Raw genomic sequence first — 16,568 nt, 5'->3', positions numbered from 1 at the left:
TATACGGTTTAATTTACGGGGCTCGGTCGGCGTTGTTCGAATTTATCGAGCTATTTTTTATTCGATGCCGGGCAACGATAACTTTTTATGATACACGCCAGTACGAGGGATCGCGTCGGGCTTTTTTTCTCGTTTCAATTAGAAACTAAAATTAAAAACTCGTTAGCCGAAACGAAACCATACCGTCGTCCTCTGGGGATGCGAACGGGCAGCGGGCGAATCGATTGACGTGCCAGATGCTTTTTGATGTAACACCGGACCACGTTCGGAAATATTCCCACCGATCATCCCCGATCGAAACAAACAGCCGGTTTCATGTTCCCGTATCAGACGGACCGGTGCTAATTAGCGTTATCATATATTCATATAGTTCACCCTTTTCCCCTTTCCGTGTAAAATACGGCCGGGGAGTAAGCGAATTAAAAAAACAGCGCGATACACGCGCGTTACCATCGCAGAATATTCGATTACTCGCAAAGCTAGAGGTAGCTACATTGCCTGTATTCCCAGTTTGATTTTCAATTCGACTGCTGGTTTTTTGAAGAATCATTCGATACCAATACGTCACGCGCTTGTTGGCGACTGCATCGATCTCCACGTCTATCTAAAGTTGGAATTTCTTGTTAGCGTCGGACGCATTCACGCGACTTTTCTATCGGACACAGTGTCACGCGTAGAGATTTTCCATCAGTTCCATGGATATTATTAAAATATAGATAGTTTCATAATATTTGGCTTCGATATTCTTCCGTGTATTCCTCGCCTTTTACGATAAAATATTCCAAAGAAAAAAAAGAAAAGAAGATAACGGAACGTAAACAGACGTTAAGAAGAAACGAGACGAATGGCAGGGGATTCATAAATATTCATGAACGAAAATAAATTCGTAAAAAGAACTATTTCTCAAAAAGGAAAAAAAGAAAAAAAAGAAAGAAAAACAGTGTCGCAGATTTTTACGCGATGGCATGTCATACACGGCCTAAAATTGCGTATACGTTGCGCAAACATTAACATCCGGCGGCTCGACGCCTTCGACCCATTAATAATAATCAGCCACCGGATATACCCGTAAGCCGATGCTGCTCCTAATGACTAAGAAGCTGCGCGTCTAGATTACACGAGATAATACCGTATTTACTCGACGCGATCATGGATATTAGTCGTATAACGTGGCAAGCGCAGAAACGACGGATCAACATTATTATCCTGTATTAGGTGGCAAGAGAGGAACACACGATTCATCGGTTCCAAGCTGCACGCGCGCCTCTAACGCGCGATCCATCGCAAGATCTATCGCCTTTCCCTTCCTGACAAATGCCTCTTCCTCGCCTAGACACTGCTCTCCTCTCTAGTTACCTTTACGAGTTGGCATCTAGCTCGCCACGGAATTCTCCACGAGTTAATTAACACTGGCTCGATACCAGTAATTGATCGCGTGCTCTGGTTATCACCTTCCAATCTGTCGGCATGGAAATTCAACGTTGTTATTAGGCCGACCATTCGAGTTTGCGATTTCGTGACGTACGTGCGTCCGTCATTTCTTTTCGCGTAATGAGACGGCTCTTCGCTCTCTAATTCAGTGATTCTCGACCTACCTTATCTCACGACACGCGTAAACTAATCATTAAAATTTCGCCGCACGGCGAGAAATTTATGTATGTCCTAGAATTTATTAATTAACAGACAGAGGTGTATTGGTGTTTTTATCCGACAGCCAGAGAGGGAAGAGGTGTATTGGTGTTTTTATCTGACAGTCGGAGAGGAAAGAGGGTGAATGTCCCAAATGAAAGAGTCGGGCATTATCTATGTAGAAAGCTTTTTTTAAAGAGTTTTGAAAAATTCTTGCGACATTATCTTGGATTGCGTTTGCCTTGGATCGGACTCGCAAAGCTGAGTAGGCGTCCTCGGGCAAACGAAGCTGCGCACTTTGCTTCGAAAATTACGCAAAACCGATTGGGTGGTTCGTTGATAATTTCTAATATCAATGCGTAATTTTTCATTTGGAAATTTGTACCAGAATCCAGCGGATGGTTAAATTCTCTAATTACAGAAATGATGTTTGTATCTGGAAATTTCATTAGAAACGTTCTGTTATTTTTTTTAGTGGAATTGAAGAACGTAAGTACATCGAACGAGCCTTTTGTTCCTGTAGAACGATTCGTGCGTATTCCGCGAAGATCGAACAGAAAGTCTTGCGAATCGATAATCTTCTTGCATCTCGACAGCGACGAGATCGTTCGACACACGAATCGCGGACCTGTAATCGGAGGTATTCCGATTATTCGATACCTACGTTCTGAAGCAATAAATAATAAATCGATCGTAGATTGTATCCTGCAGCGTGGATTCCACGTTGCAAGTTCGAATGGTGCAAACATCGAAGTTGCGGTGGCAATTGTCGATGTTTAATAGATGCTTCTCGTGTCGTGGACACGCTACCCTTTGGGCTAGGTTGTAAGTGAAACAGCGAGCGCGCTACTTGAAAGCATCGCATCGTTTCATGGAAATGCAATCGACTGCGTTGGAATTGTTGCACCGTAAGCTGCACGACGTAACGAGAACTAATCGCGTGCTGATAATAATTTAATCGTTGAAATGGAAACGACAAGTGGCGAGTTATCGAGTGAAGGATCGTCGGTACAATAATACATCGGAAAAGCGCAAATAACGCGATAATCGTATAAATCACCTTTTACTATCATTCTTATCGACGTGTATAAGAAACAAAAGTAGTAGAAATATTTCGCAGTAATATGGTGGCAACGATCATGATAATTCGAGAACAGATCTCAATGGAGTCGCGCAAGAATTTTGTAAATCGAGTGAAGGTGGTGGAGTAGATTTTTCGCTGTGTGAAATATAACTATTTTTTAGTGAAACGATATATAGTTTCATTTACATATAGCGAACCCGCGATTAGAGAAGAAGAGAAAATTCAATTCGTCCGCTGATAATTCGTTCTACGTTCAGCAAAGATTAATTATCATGATATTAAAATACTAACTTTAATACTAAAAATACGACGAATACGTTCGACAGAGGACACGCGTCCATTCAAAGCGATTTCGTGGAAATTATTTTTGTGTACAAGTACAATACCAGTGATTATTGTAGTGTGTCGAGGTCACGCTTTGGCGACGTTCGTACGGCTCCCATCCACTGCTTCCGCGATCCCTGCCGTTTCATTCGCTTCAATGTTCCACAATGCAATCCAGAACTCGCTTTGCCTGTATCTTATTATTCCATGAAATTCTGGGTCTCTCGTTACGGAGTAATTTATTCGACGCCCCGCGGGGAAACATTTTGATTCGCCGCTAATAAAGGACAACGGAATTACTCTCGTTTGGGAGCACCGTCGAGAGACCAGGTCTAAGAGAACGAAGATGGTTAGCGTTTCTCGTATTTACTCGATGTCGAAGTGAATTTTCTGACGCGGAACGACTAACAGCTCTACGGCTGTAGCTTTATCGGCTGCTGTTGTCTGTCGATCTACGACAAGTGGAGGCGATATAGCGAGGTCGCAAAGTTGGTCAGTAGTGGAAGTTTACGAGTTTCATGAGCCGAAATAAATCATTTCGAGACGTCTTGAGAGACATACGGTGGCTCGTCAAAGTATTTCAATACTTGTTATAGAAAACTTTCGCGTTTATATCGTGCGTGTTACGTAGAACATTTGGAAATTTCATTGGCACTGTAACGAGACGCAATTGTCCTAATTAAAATTGACCAAAGGAACATAGAAGCTATCGGTCGTTGTTTGACAAAAATTTTAGGCAAGTTTAAAATCAATGAATTTCCATGCGATTAACATCTTCTCGAATAACGTAGAACGTGGAATCCTCGTGGAATGCAACGTTCCAGCTAATCTAACGTCGCCTCGTTCTAAAACGAGATCTTTCGGATTCGTCGATTCCGATTTCTCTTTCCAGTCAACATCAATATTTGTCCGGATTTAATATTTCAATACGTTGCTCTCTGTCACCTGTCACGCTATGGATCAAAAGTTTCGAACGTAATCTATCGATCCGGATTGCAGCGATGAGCAATTTTTCGCTTGCAGCCTTTTCCAGGGAAAACGGAAACCTGCTGGAAGCGATCGGATCTAGCGATTACTAGATCCTGGCCAGATCGGTGAAATTACTCGAGCGACGTTAATCTCGTTCGAACGTCATACGCAACAGCGGACTGACTAAGTTGTATTCGCGCAATCGCTTCAAGCGATGTTCGCGTCGCGCTTAGACGAATGGCGCGAGCTACTACGTTCGCTAACGATAACGCTCGCAACAAACCGAAAATTAGATACGTTTATTGTACTCTGCGAGCACGATCGTCGTAGCGAGAGTTGTTGTTTCTTCGACTATTGCGCTCAGCTACAGTGCATTAAATTCGATAGCATCGAGCGAAGTCCGAGTGGATCGAACTATGCAAAACTGTGACCAAACAGGAAAACAAGCGGAGGAAAGGGATGGAGGTTTCGTTTAATTCCAGCGCGATCTACGTTCGCTTCTGTGCTCGTTTGTACGTGTACAGTGCAGGCCAAATATGCGTAGAGAGGTCGTGCCTCAACGGGTCATATCGAGAACTTCACTCGGAATATTATATTTTTTCGGACATTCTTGCATTTCATTTGAATCGCACGCGAATTCATACAAATTTACAGTCTGCTAATAAAAAAAAAAGAAAAAACTTCTTCATTGGAAAATGGGGGTATGCGCAAATACTTTGCATAGCCATTCTATACCGTACGATACTGTACCGTGCCGTACACGTTGACGTGGCATCGATTGGAAGGGACGGAAAGCCAAGAAGCAGTGTAAATCCTCCGGAGCAAAGTACCTGGCAGTGTACACCGGCTACCCTGGGATCGGTGATCGGTGACTGACGACTCTCGACGACGACGTAAGCTACGGAATCACCTAGTCCGTTGTATACCTATGCCGGTGTTTGCAACCGTTCGCCTGTGTAGCGTCGTTTGTGCGAGAGTAAATCCTGAGGATAACTAGGTGTTACGGGAGAAGGAAACGAGCGGGAGTTAGGGTGGCTCGTACGATGGTGATTCTTTAAACCCCCCCGTGCTTCACTGCGTAAACTTTGTGGCCTACTAAATCCGTTGTTATGTAACCAAGCTAAAATGGGGCGAGGTTGGTGCGGTTACAAGGGTATCTCTAGCCCCCCCACGTCAGCCTTATTATTTGTATTAAATGAATTCCACTTATCGTGGCACAACTTTCTTACACGAGAACATGGCTGCTGGATTTTCGCTGGAGAATCGCTTTTCGGATAAACGCACTCGGCGATAAGGTAATAGATATGGAATGTGTTTATCAGCGGAATACGTTGCGAGGGGTGGGTCGCGGGGAATCGAAGACGCAACAGGTAGGCTTAAAAGAAGTTTAACGCGGCGTTGAAAAGCATTGAAAATTAATGAGTCGTCGAACCGTTGCGTTTGCCTACCCGTAATTGCGATAAATTAAACACTGGATAATGCCGGCTTTTCCCTATTTCCGGGGATTTTAAAAGCAGCGCGGATGAGCCTGGTTTGCTTTCAAACGATCGCTCGTGCATGCATGGCTCGCGAAAGTACTCGAACGCTTACCGCAGAGAATTTTTATGAATACGTTATACGAAACTTGTTGAAATTTCATCGCTGGGACGTCTCATCGTTTCATAATACAAACGATACGAACTTTCCGCAATGCACTGGTAAAAAATATCTATTCTATACTCGTAAGTGTTGAATTAGTTCTTACGACCAGCTATATCCTCTGGCAGCTATGGTGCATTTTTATCTAGCGAAATTAAATCGTGTTCAATGTACGCCTCATAAACATAAGTATTTATCTACCTATACTAATCTTGACTCGTATTTAAAGCACACTCGTAGAGACTTACTCGTACTGGTGTAGCACGGAAATCTCTATACACGTTCTATCCTTGTTTGTGCTAGTGTGTCTGTGTATGTGTACATAGACGAGAGTATCTATCTACGAAGCATGTTCGTGTATGGTTGTGTTTGTCGAATGGTTGTGTGCAGCGAGGGAAGGGGTGAAAGAGCACGGACTAGCTGATGTGGCGATCCTGTGGGAGTAGTTGAACCGTGATCACGTTGTTAACCCTCCTATATTCTGTCTCTATCTTGCCTTTCTTGTACCACGTTTATATATCTTCGTCTAGACACGTACAGTGCTGCGTGAAACTTTTACCTTACCTTTATAACGCAGTTATAAGGTAACTTCATATTTTTGACGATGCGAAAGATATGCGATTCTAGGTTTGGCCCATTCGTTTCGTCTTAATCGCGTTGTATTGTACGGTGTATCGCATATCGTACTACTACTATGTCTCGTACTACCGTGCAACGACTGTATATTTTTTCGCTGGTTAGTCAACCACGACGTATTACCGAGCAACACGCCATTTTACGTAGAAAAATAAACCGAAAAGATATAATAAACCTCTTTCGTTTCAAGTGTAGTTTTTAGAAAGAAAACAAAAAAGAAAAAAACATATTTCAGAACTTGTCAAATACACGCGAAGTTGGCTAATTCTCGATAGAACAGGCGCGAACAAAAACGTGTTTTAAACGCGTACTTCTGAAGGGTAATTTAAAAACTGTTAGTTGGCTGAAAGGGTGACATAACTGAAAAAGGTAAATTTTCAAAGGAACGGCGTTTGGTACAGGAAGTTTGGAAGTTTGGAAGTTTATCAGTGACAGGTTCTGTTTAAATTCCATTCCGTTAGTTTTATTTTAAAACAGTGTGAATTTATTATAGACGCACGCGTATTCGCAATTTTGTTACACACCGTATGTAATCTTTTGCATTTCTCGGAATGAAACACGTATCTACCATATGTTATATCATACGTTTTAAAGAAGATTATACATTCGTGCGAATATTTTATCAATTTTGAAGGAAATTTAGTACACGTATATTTTCATATAATCGTCTTTTATTTTCTGGCTCTATTTTTCCTTGCTTTCTATTCACGTTTTCTTCGTAACAATGGTATTCTGACAGTGACTCGGTTTGGCTGGTGGACGGTCCGATACGAATGAAAATGTCTCCGTGTTTTACGAAGAGAAACCGCCGGACATACGAAAGGTGGCGTGTTCGGAGGATATTATTGCTAACAATAAGAAACGCGTCTGCGAGATATATTTCAGCGGACGAGAAGATAAGGGAAGAGAAGAGTGGAACGAAACTCTCGGAAATTGTATCGCAGCTAAATCGAATCTTCGCCGCGACAAGATCTCGATGGAAGCTGTCGAAAAATTTACCGAAGCTCGACGTTCAGCCTTGGAAGAGCTGTCGCGCGAATTGACGCTCGCATGCTGGAAAAAGAAAATGTGAAAACAAACAGTAGAATTTGCATTCATATTAACGTCGTGCGGAGAATATCGAAGTTGGTGCGTCATTTGGGAATTACATAACCAGATCTGAGGTACGCGGCTGGCCAAAACGTGGACGCGTTTCGGTCGTCGTGTGATCGCGGCTCATTGCTCGCGCGGTATCACAATCTGCTTGTTTGTCGAGGTAACTACCTCGAAACGCTTGTTGAGCAAATGAATCACGCGTGGCCGGTAATCAATGTTAACACAGTAGTCGAAGTGAAGGACGCAAAGTAAATAGAAATGAAAAATTGGAATAAACAGCACGAGATACACCGTGTGTATCCAGTTTTAATTTATAAATACGAATTGAAGAATGTTCCGGGAAAGGGACGGAAGAATATTATCGAGCGTGGCAGTTTACGTGGCGGAAGATGCAGCTGAAACTAACTTGTCGACATTAAAATAAGTTCTCTAATGAGTGGATCTAATTAAAGATTCATAATCCACGTTAAACACCGAAGCTTTGTTAAAGATGAGAAGAGTGTTGAAACTTTCGAACGAAAGTTTATAACTACGTGTAACGATGTTCGCTGTTGAAATAAGCGAAGGTATACGAAATTTGCCCGACATTCAACGTGTTATAAAGAAAACTTTCATCCTGAGAAATGGTTATTCCATGGAGATCCTCGCGGTAATCAAATTGAAAGCAAATTCAAAGGCTGGATTGGCCTATCGGTTCCTAACCGTCGACGTTCGAGCGAAATCCGTAGTAATGCATGTGTGGCCCGGGCGAATACTCGATCGACTAGCGAAGTATCGCACGTGGTACAGGTCGAAAGGGACCGGTCTGATACCATTATCGGGCAGGAGGACTCGCAGCTCGTTAAGGATGATTCAAGATAATATTGGCCGACTGACCATTCTACTAAACGTTTACAGCTCGTCGAGCATTCACTGTGTCTCCCGATCTCGTCTAATGGCCGCTACGTGCTGGCTGCCGAGGATCTCTCCCGGCCAGGATGTACCTGATAGCCGCATGCTGCGTATTCGCTTTATACACAGCCGTGTATCGTATCCTACACGTATCGTGTAGCGAGATTAGTCGAGAGAAAATTAGCGTCCCAACGCTCCAGCTCTCGGTTTGAACACTTTCGATCTGCTTTAAAAATTTCGCTAGCCGTTCGTACGCGTTTCCGTCGAATAATTCGTAAAAATGACCGAGTCTGATCGGCCTTTGACGAGACAATATTGAAATTACTCGGTTACTTTGTTAATCAAACTGTCGACAGATGTAATAGAATCGTGAATTGGATCGTGATTCTGTTTTCGAAGGCAATAAAAGGCAGTCTACGCGTGGTAATAGCACGGCCGATTCAGAGATTGAACGTATTGTCAATATCGATCTGCACTCGTTCATACGCGCAACATCGTCACAGCGTGTGCGTGTACGTACGACTGAATTATATTATTCAAATATTTAATTAGCCATTGGATTTATTTAGCAATAATAACAGGAAGCCGAATGAAATTAAACGAACAGCATAAAACATCGGGCGTAGCAACAAATTACTTCGATAAATATTGAATATCTGCAATTCTCTGTCATATTTTATGCAATGATAATTAAATTCTCATGATTTTTAGCTTATTACGGTCCGCTTGAAAATATACCCAACCTCGATATCATCCAGATTTTGCGCTTTTGTCGTGCGTGAAATATCGAATAATTGACAGATGGTTTGGTTCCCGTTTGTCGACTGTGTTGCTGCTAATCAAGTGCAACGTTTCTGTTTATTCTCCTGCGAAGTTGTACACCGAGGTATGCCAAAGTTTCGTCGAAGAAAGATCGATCGACGTGTGTGAAATCGCGAAACGAAAAGTAGCGATAGTAGTTTCACCCTCATAAACCGTGTTTCTTTCTTTCTTTTTTCTTTTTTTGGCGGAACGAAAAACAATTTCGCTACTAGCGTTGCTCGAACTATATTTCACATTTTTATAAATTATCAATCGTTAAAGTAAGACAGATCGTGACAGACAAAGCGAAAGAAGTTTCACTTGTAGATTTCCGGCAAAATTTATTTATAATCGCGATACTTATAAAATATTCTTAGAGAACCAGTCTCGTTATTTTTCTGACACACGTCGCAGGAAATACGAAATCCCGATCGTTTAATCGGAAAGTGAATATTGATAAGTATCGGTCGGTTGGTCGATGATCGAGAAGTGGAGGTAGCGGTCGGATGGTCTGGCCACGTCAGCGCGTTTCTACATACAAAGAGGTCTCGATCGTGTGACAACGTCGAGTTACGGGCATCGTTGCAGTTTGTGTCGCTTAATAATAATGGTCGAGCCACAGAGCGGTGAACGCGTTGTCGAGTTGCGGCTGCAGAACGCGAAATCAACGGGCCACGTTGAACGCAAACGCGGCTGGAATGCGATTTATGCAGCTGCACCTCGAGCACCGTAGATATTCGTGATCGATTCCCGTGGCAGCTCGCGATAATAGCGCAATATTCGGCGAGTATGTGCCACTTCCGCTTCGTCTCGTATCGTTCGATGTTATTATTCTAACGGTGAGATTGTATCGTTGCGGGCTAATGCCAGAGGACATGGAACATCGAGCGTAAACGCCTGTCTCTACCGAAAGCGTTCATCGAACGTGTTCGCCAATCGCGTTTGTCGTATCCCGCAAACCGTAACCCGCGCGAAAAATCCACTCAAGAATTTCCCCCTTAGCCAACTTGTTTCCCTTGAAATTTAATCATTTAATCGTTTTAGTTTACGATCGAAAATTTCTATCCATGATATTATTCGATAGAGTTGATCGTCTTACCGATCTATCGATTACCAAGCTCGTAGCCTTACGTTTATCAGGCAACTTGCTCCAATTGACCGAGACTACTACGTCACTAGGCGTCCTTGTGCATTCCTGTCAGTTCTCGAGTTTCACGGACTTCTAATCTAGGGCTTCTAGCATTCGTTCTCTTTATAAACGACGCAGGGAATGCAACTTTTACTCGTAGCACATTCTTGCTGTGTGCGGATGATTTCCAGTTCTTTAGAATTTGTATCTTAGACGTCGATCAACCGCGAGACGATTCATCTCGAAACGAGAACCGGTGCTCAGCCAGCTGTTGTCTGTAATTAAACGATATTAAGTGTCGCGTCACCAGATCTTCGAGCAAGTTTACCGCGTCAATATAATTTTCAATTATCAATTCAGTAACACGGGTTTCTGCTCTTTGGGGACTGTTCGCGACCTTGATGCGTCTTACGATAGCGCACTTTACTTTAATGGTCGTTATTTGCAAGCTGTTGCGACAGCAAACGAGGCTCTCGGCTTTGTCCTTCCATTTAGTCAACAGTTGTAAAATTCTCACACTCTCATCGGTGCTACCTCGCTTGAAATACATCTCGGTTATCCGATCGTCTGACGCTAAGAAATTTTGTAATCTTTTAGAGAGACCAACGTTCCTTTTTCGAGGCTCTTGCCAACGACGATCGTGATTATGTCCCAATTACGATTGCTTTTAACAGAAAACCTTCGGAACAGCTATTACGGCTGTCAGTGAATTTTTCCTACTTTGCAGTATTATAAATAATTGTTGAGGTTATTAGATGTATAAACAGAGAAACGCGTGGATAAATTGTAAGGTAGAAAATATATTTTAATACAGAAGTGTAAGTACAAGTAGGTATATAATTTTTTTCTTCTTTTGCATTCACAATTTGTCCAATTTGGACATTTGGTAGAATTTTTTAGCTGTTTGATTATGCCGTGGGTGCCTACCCCCAGCGGGGTACCATCTTCGTGTTTGTTAGGTTATATCCTTTGTGAGATCTGCTGGGTGTTTCCTTTTCAGTTTTCTTTCTATGTTTAATGTGTTGATCGTTTCCACAGCCAGCCGGTTCGGGTGTGTTGCTATTATTTCTCTGTACTTTTCCGCGCATCTGCTAATCTTCTCCTTGACCGCTGGTATTGTAGCGGATCGGCAACAAAAGGACGCCAACAGGTAGAGGACATCAACGCGGACGTAACACTTCCCGGGCGATTCGGGTACCCAATCGTCAACACCAGAGGGCTACGACGACGACAACGAGTCTGTCTGTCTCGCTAGCGGACGAATATACAGAGGCACAATACAAATACCGCAGCTAGCGAGACTCACTCTGCAGGCTAAGGCAGGGACTACCGGACATAGCAAATAATGTAACCCCGACCAAATAATGTAAGCCCGACACACAAATATTGTATGGCTATGTCGTACCGTCACGTATCGGTACTTTTGCCTAAAACAACCTGCAACCGAAATTCATTGTTTATTATGAATAATATACTATGTAATACTCATTTTTCTGGACAATAAACGATATTAAAAAAAAAAAGAAACTACCGGACATAGCCTTACTGACGAGTCCACCGGTAGTCCCGGGACGAAACGCGGTAAATTCAAAACAACTGGCGCGGTGACGACGAGCTCCGGCGACGGGGGAGGCGCAGAAATAAAAATTATGGCGGACACCCAATCAATCCACCGTCAAAGTATTCCCAGGTCTTTCCGAATGCCTCGTTTCTAACGTACCATAGGGCGTTTACTATTGTTCTACGAATTAGGAATATAATTTGAGCTGGTCCAGATCCGCTAGCGGTGTTACCCCATAACTGAAAACTCCGAAGCCAACTACTGTTTATGGTCTTTTATCTATACGCTGTCGAAGGCTTCAGTGCTTGAGAAAACTAGCAAGGCCAGATGTAAAATTTTCTTGGAAGTGGTGACCGCTTCAACGATAATAAAATCCAGTGGCCCTGGTTTGTCAGGTTTTATTAACTTTAATCTGTTCTTTCGCTCTAACAGACACGTGCCGGCTTTTAACTGGAGAATCGGCCGGAACACGTAGCGCTGCGAATAATAAATATAAATAAATAAATAAACCTCTGCATATACTGGTAAATTATGCTTATTTGTCTCTTTGCGCACGCTTGTTTGAACTTTGTATAACGCTATCTAATATTACTCTGGTTTCGAACCAATTTTATTTCGCATTGTTCAGTATTTTACGTGCAAACAAGATTAAATTAAAGTTAAATGAAATTCAGTTATCGTACAGCGTTGTTGTTGAACTGTTATTATGTCGTGTCTGTTATTTCCTCTATCATGATACGAGCTCGCGAGTGAATATTTGTCGATAGTTATTGAGTTACGATATGCAGGGTATAGCGGGACGAGTGGCAGACTGAATAGAGAAAGTTATTCTATACGAAGACCGTGAAAAAACAACATGATACGAGATACGAACGACACGATAAGTCTGTTTCTGTTGGTTTTCTGGCTTTCACGTCGCTCGTCGGTAAAAATTCTATTTTAATACGAAATAATGGAAATCAGATTAGATGCATCAAGTGCTCATGATGCGCGTAATATCACGAAACTAATATAAATGCCTCGTTTCTGGAAAATTCGAGTATGAAAAGTTGTGCAGAGGTCGTATTTAGAAGGATTTCAAGTTTGAGAACATGGATTACAGGATGGGCATTACAGGCAGAACACGGTCACCGAACGTATCCACGAAACTTGTTTTTCTGCTAACCGTACGCCGTGCAAAAAGTCCACTTAATAATTCCCCGGTAACAGCGTTGTTTCACTCGTTAGCCAACTTCGATTAAATCCTCGTCGAAATCTAAACGCTGGCCGAATGCTACGCGTTAGAATTTTCACGTTTTTCCTCTGTTTCGTTAATTCGGCCGACTCGACGACGATAATCTACCGTGTACAGGCAACCAACTGAATTTCTTGTTAAATAAAAAGCGGATAAACCTGCGAGGGTATTTCATAGTGAGGTCTACCGGACGAGATAATTAGCACGGGCGCGTCGCCAGTAGGCTAATCCCGTCCGAACGGTGAACCTTCGTGGTCATGCTTTGATAGTAAGCCCTGCACGTATTGTCCCAACAACGCCGTTTCCTGTGTGCCGCATGCGAGAGCAGTAAATCGGAGAAAACCGGATTAACCAACACGCGTGGCGCTTCCTGTCTCTGCATCGGTCTCTGCGCTCGACTATCGCCGCTAGCTACCGTGGAATAAAGAAATATTCCCTGTTCTTCTTGATTTCTAACGCAGATTATCGGTACGAATTACCTGGAATTTCGCGATAACGCGAAATTCGAATAACGCGCCGCGTCGCATCGGTGCGATATCAAGATTCAACGTTTCTTCTTTCGACTGCGTTGAGCACTCGGTGTGCATGGTGCATGAGCACGGTTTATGACACGACATGTGCTTTTAATAGGTAATTCGTATTTTATAGTCTGGCTATTCCGCAAAAGGTTCGTCGTTGATCGAGACACTTTGGTAAAATTCACGTACCGTCAAGCGCTAGAAATCCAACAACCTGCTATTGCCTGCTACTTTATGCTATCGTCCGCTCGTTAGTCGTTCTACAAAAACTTGGTGATTTAATTGGACACGAGTGTCATGCGAGGTAATTACAAACACGCGTACGGTAAGTGCGTATACGCAATCTACGACGATATGGTCGATATTTTATTAAAAAAGATTGTAATTTATCGAATGGGAATTGAAGACAGTCGTTGGTGTATTCTTTCGTTCTCGAAGGAGACGGAGAAACACGTACGAGGGTGGTTTTTGTTACGAGCCGTTGAATTCTCTCGCCCAATTTCCCAACAGTTTCACGAGTCTGAATGTCAGGAAACGCTGGAAGATTTGAAAGGACGGGGGAAAAAATAGCGAGGCACAGTTATATCGAAAGCTTCATTAAGTCGAGAAGTAGCAATGGAAAAAGGATACTTTCTTAATATACGGGTTCCCATTGATTATATTTCGCGGCCATTCTTTCGCCGCGAGGCGAGAATTACCGGTGGCAACTCGAAGTCATTAACGAAATCCGGCAGGACGGCCACTGTTCTTTTCCACGATCGTTAAGGTTGACGGATCGTTGCACGAGAATAAAACCGACAATCCGTCCGTCGGCTTGTTATACTTATTTGCAGCCAAGTAATTTATAACTCGACGACACGCGTTCCACGTATGTTCGTTCTTTCCCGGAACGAACACAAGAGAAGAAATAATTAATGGAATTCTCTTTCATTGCCGGTGCCGTGCGACCGTTAAATACGCTCAGGCGCCATTCAAAGTTATAATAGAATTTAGCGTGGATAGAAGTAAATACTTGGAAAGGAAAAGCAGCCTCGCATTCCCTTCTGGTGATTACAATGACGCGTTTAGGTTCGTTCAGAAACGCCCGTTCATCTCGACTTCATCCCATCGACGAAATTCCCTCGCCAAAGAGCAATAAATCACGGTCAAGTTCTCTTCCTGCTTCTTCGCATTCCTGCCTATTTAGCCTCTTGCTCGTGGTCGGCCTCTCCCATTAAAAGCCGACGGATTAATTACTAAAATTATACCCAAGCTGGAATATTCCCAGTGATTAAACTAAAAAATCTACGAGTCAAATTGATTCTTTGACTTTTACGTTTTTTCATTCCATCTTCTTGTCATTTTCTCTCTCTGCTTCTTTCTTTTTCTCCCTTATATTTTACTTCGGATCGAAACATCTCGCGAACGTCTTTTCTCGACCCGACCAGTGATTAAGATTCTCTTACCGTACATTAGCCGGCAGCTCTTGACTCCGCTTTTTCTGTTCGAGCTGTCTGGCCACGTTATTAGCTCGCCAATATTCTTACTTTGAGATTATGATTAAATTTTCAAGCGAACAGCCTCATAGTTTTCGCGTTAACGCTGGCTTAATTTCTCCCAGGTACCGGCGCTAGAAGACGTTCAACGAGGGTGTTCGTCGAGAAATCTCGAGGATGCCATCGTACATTAGCTAGAAATATCGTCGTGTTACTTTCCCAGCTCGAATAAATTGAGGGATCAACCGTGGGTCGTGTTGCGTTAGTTTCGACCCACCTTGGATATTTAATTTCACGACGACGGCCCTGAGTCTAGCGATCGTTCGTGTTTGCGCGGCTGAAACGATTCACTTATTAAAGAAGCGAATTCTTTCATCGATTTATAATAGAGCGTTAAAAAGATCGTAGGACAAAGTTAATTTCCACAGAAGATTTTCACTCGATCATCTTTCATCCCTTTCTGTTCAAGATCGATTCTTTAAGTTTTCAAGTTCATTAAGAATTTAAATACAGATGATAAAGTACAGTCAATTACTCGTTTTTTTTTTTTTTTATTTAATAATTTACATTCACAATTTGTCCAATTTGGACATTTGGTAGAATTTTTTAGCTGTTTGATTATCATGTGGGTGGCTACCCCCAGCGGGGTACCATCTTCGTGTTTGTTATATCCTTTGTGAAATTACTCGTTGTACTAACAAGCCCCAATATTCAGCGGAGCTGTCAACCTTTTCCCAAGTACATAACACGTTCCTACTGAACATCTTGCGACTTCTCTATACAATTCCAAATTGATTTCACATTTTTTTAAAAATAAACAGTTGTAAAAGTCGCGTCTCTTAGTACTAGCCAAGTTTCAAAGCGTTTGAAACATGTATATATATGAAATGTTCTGTGTGATAAAAACGAGAAGATGCGTGTAGGTCAATATTGACCCGGTACGAGCTTCCGCGATGCTCAGACTGTTAAACGGTCATTGGACCAGTTTTCGTTGGCACCGCGCGGCCGTTGGCTACATTTAATTAAACGTTTCAGTTTTGAAAGACAGCTCTGGACGAGGTTAAAAACGTCGTCGTGTAGGTTTTCAGGGAGCAAGACAGTGGTCAGAGGCGTAATCCCGGGCTAGATGAAGGTGCATGAATTTTTCATGCAGCCCGTTAAACGTTTCATCCTCGGGAGGGCGAAACGTTTCGGTCGTGTGGTCGGATCCTAGCGGAATTTCAGCGAGTCGCATTTGCGTGAAACTGTAGCTACAGGAAGGACTTACCTCGAGAATGTTATCTTCCGTTTGCGCGTGATTCAGTCGCGGCGGCGGAACGAGAATCCAGATGTTCATGCATTTGCATTAAAATGCTTCTAACTGCTGAACCAGGTACCTTCTTTCAATGGTCTCACCGAATTCTCGTTCCCGCGTTTGCACAGGATTCGGTGATCTTGTAAAACGGCTGGACTCTGCGCGACTAAGAAACAAAGATGATATTTAACGGAAGCGTCTCGATACTCTTCTTCTACAAGATTTAACCATTGGAAATATTGCGCGTTTGCTTCCAAACATCAATTTAATAGGGTTATTTGGCTCGCGAG

This window comes from Bombus pyrosoma, linkage group LG2 (assembly GCF_014825855.1).
Source record: "Bombus pyrosoma isolate SC7728 linkage group LG2, ASM1482585v1, whole genome shotgun sequence".
NCBI lineage: Eukaryota > Metazoa > Arthropoda > Insecta > Hymenoptera > Apidae > Bombus > Bombus pyrosoma.
This window is presented reverse-complemented; position numbering follows the sequence as displayed.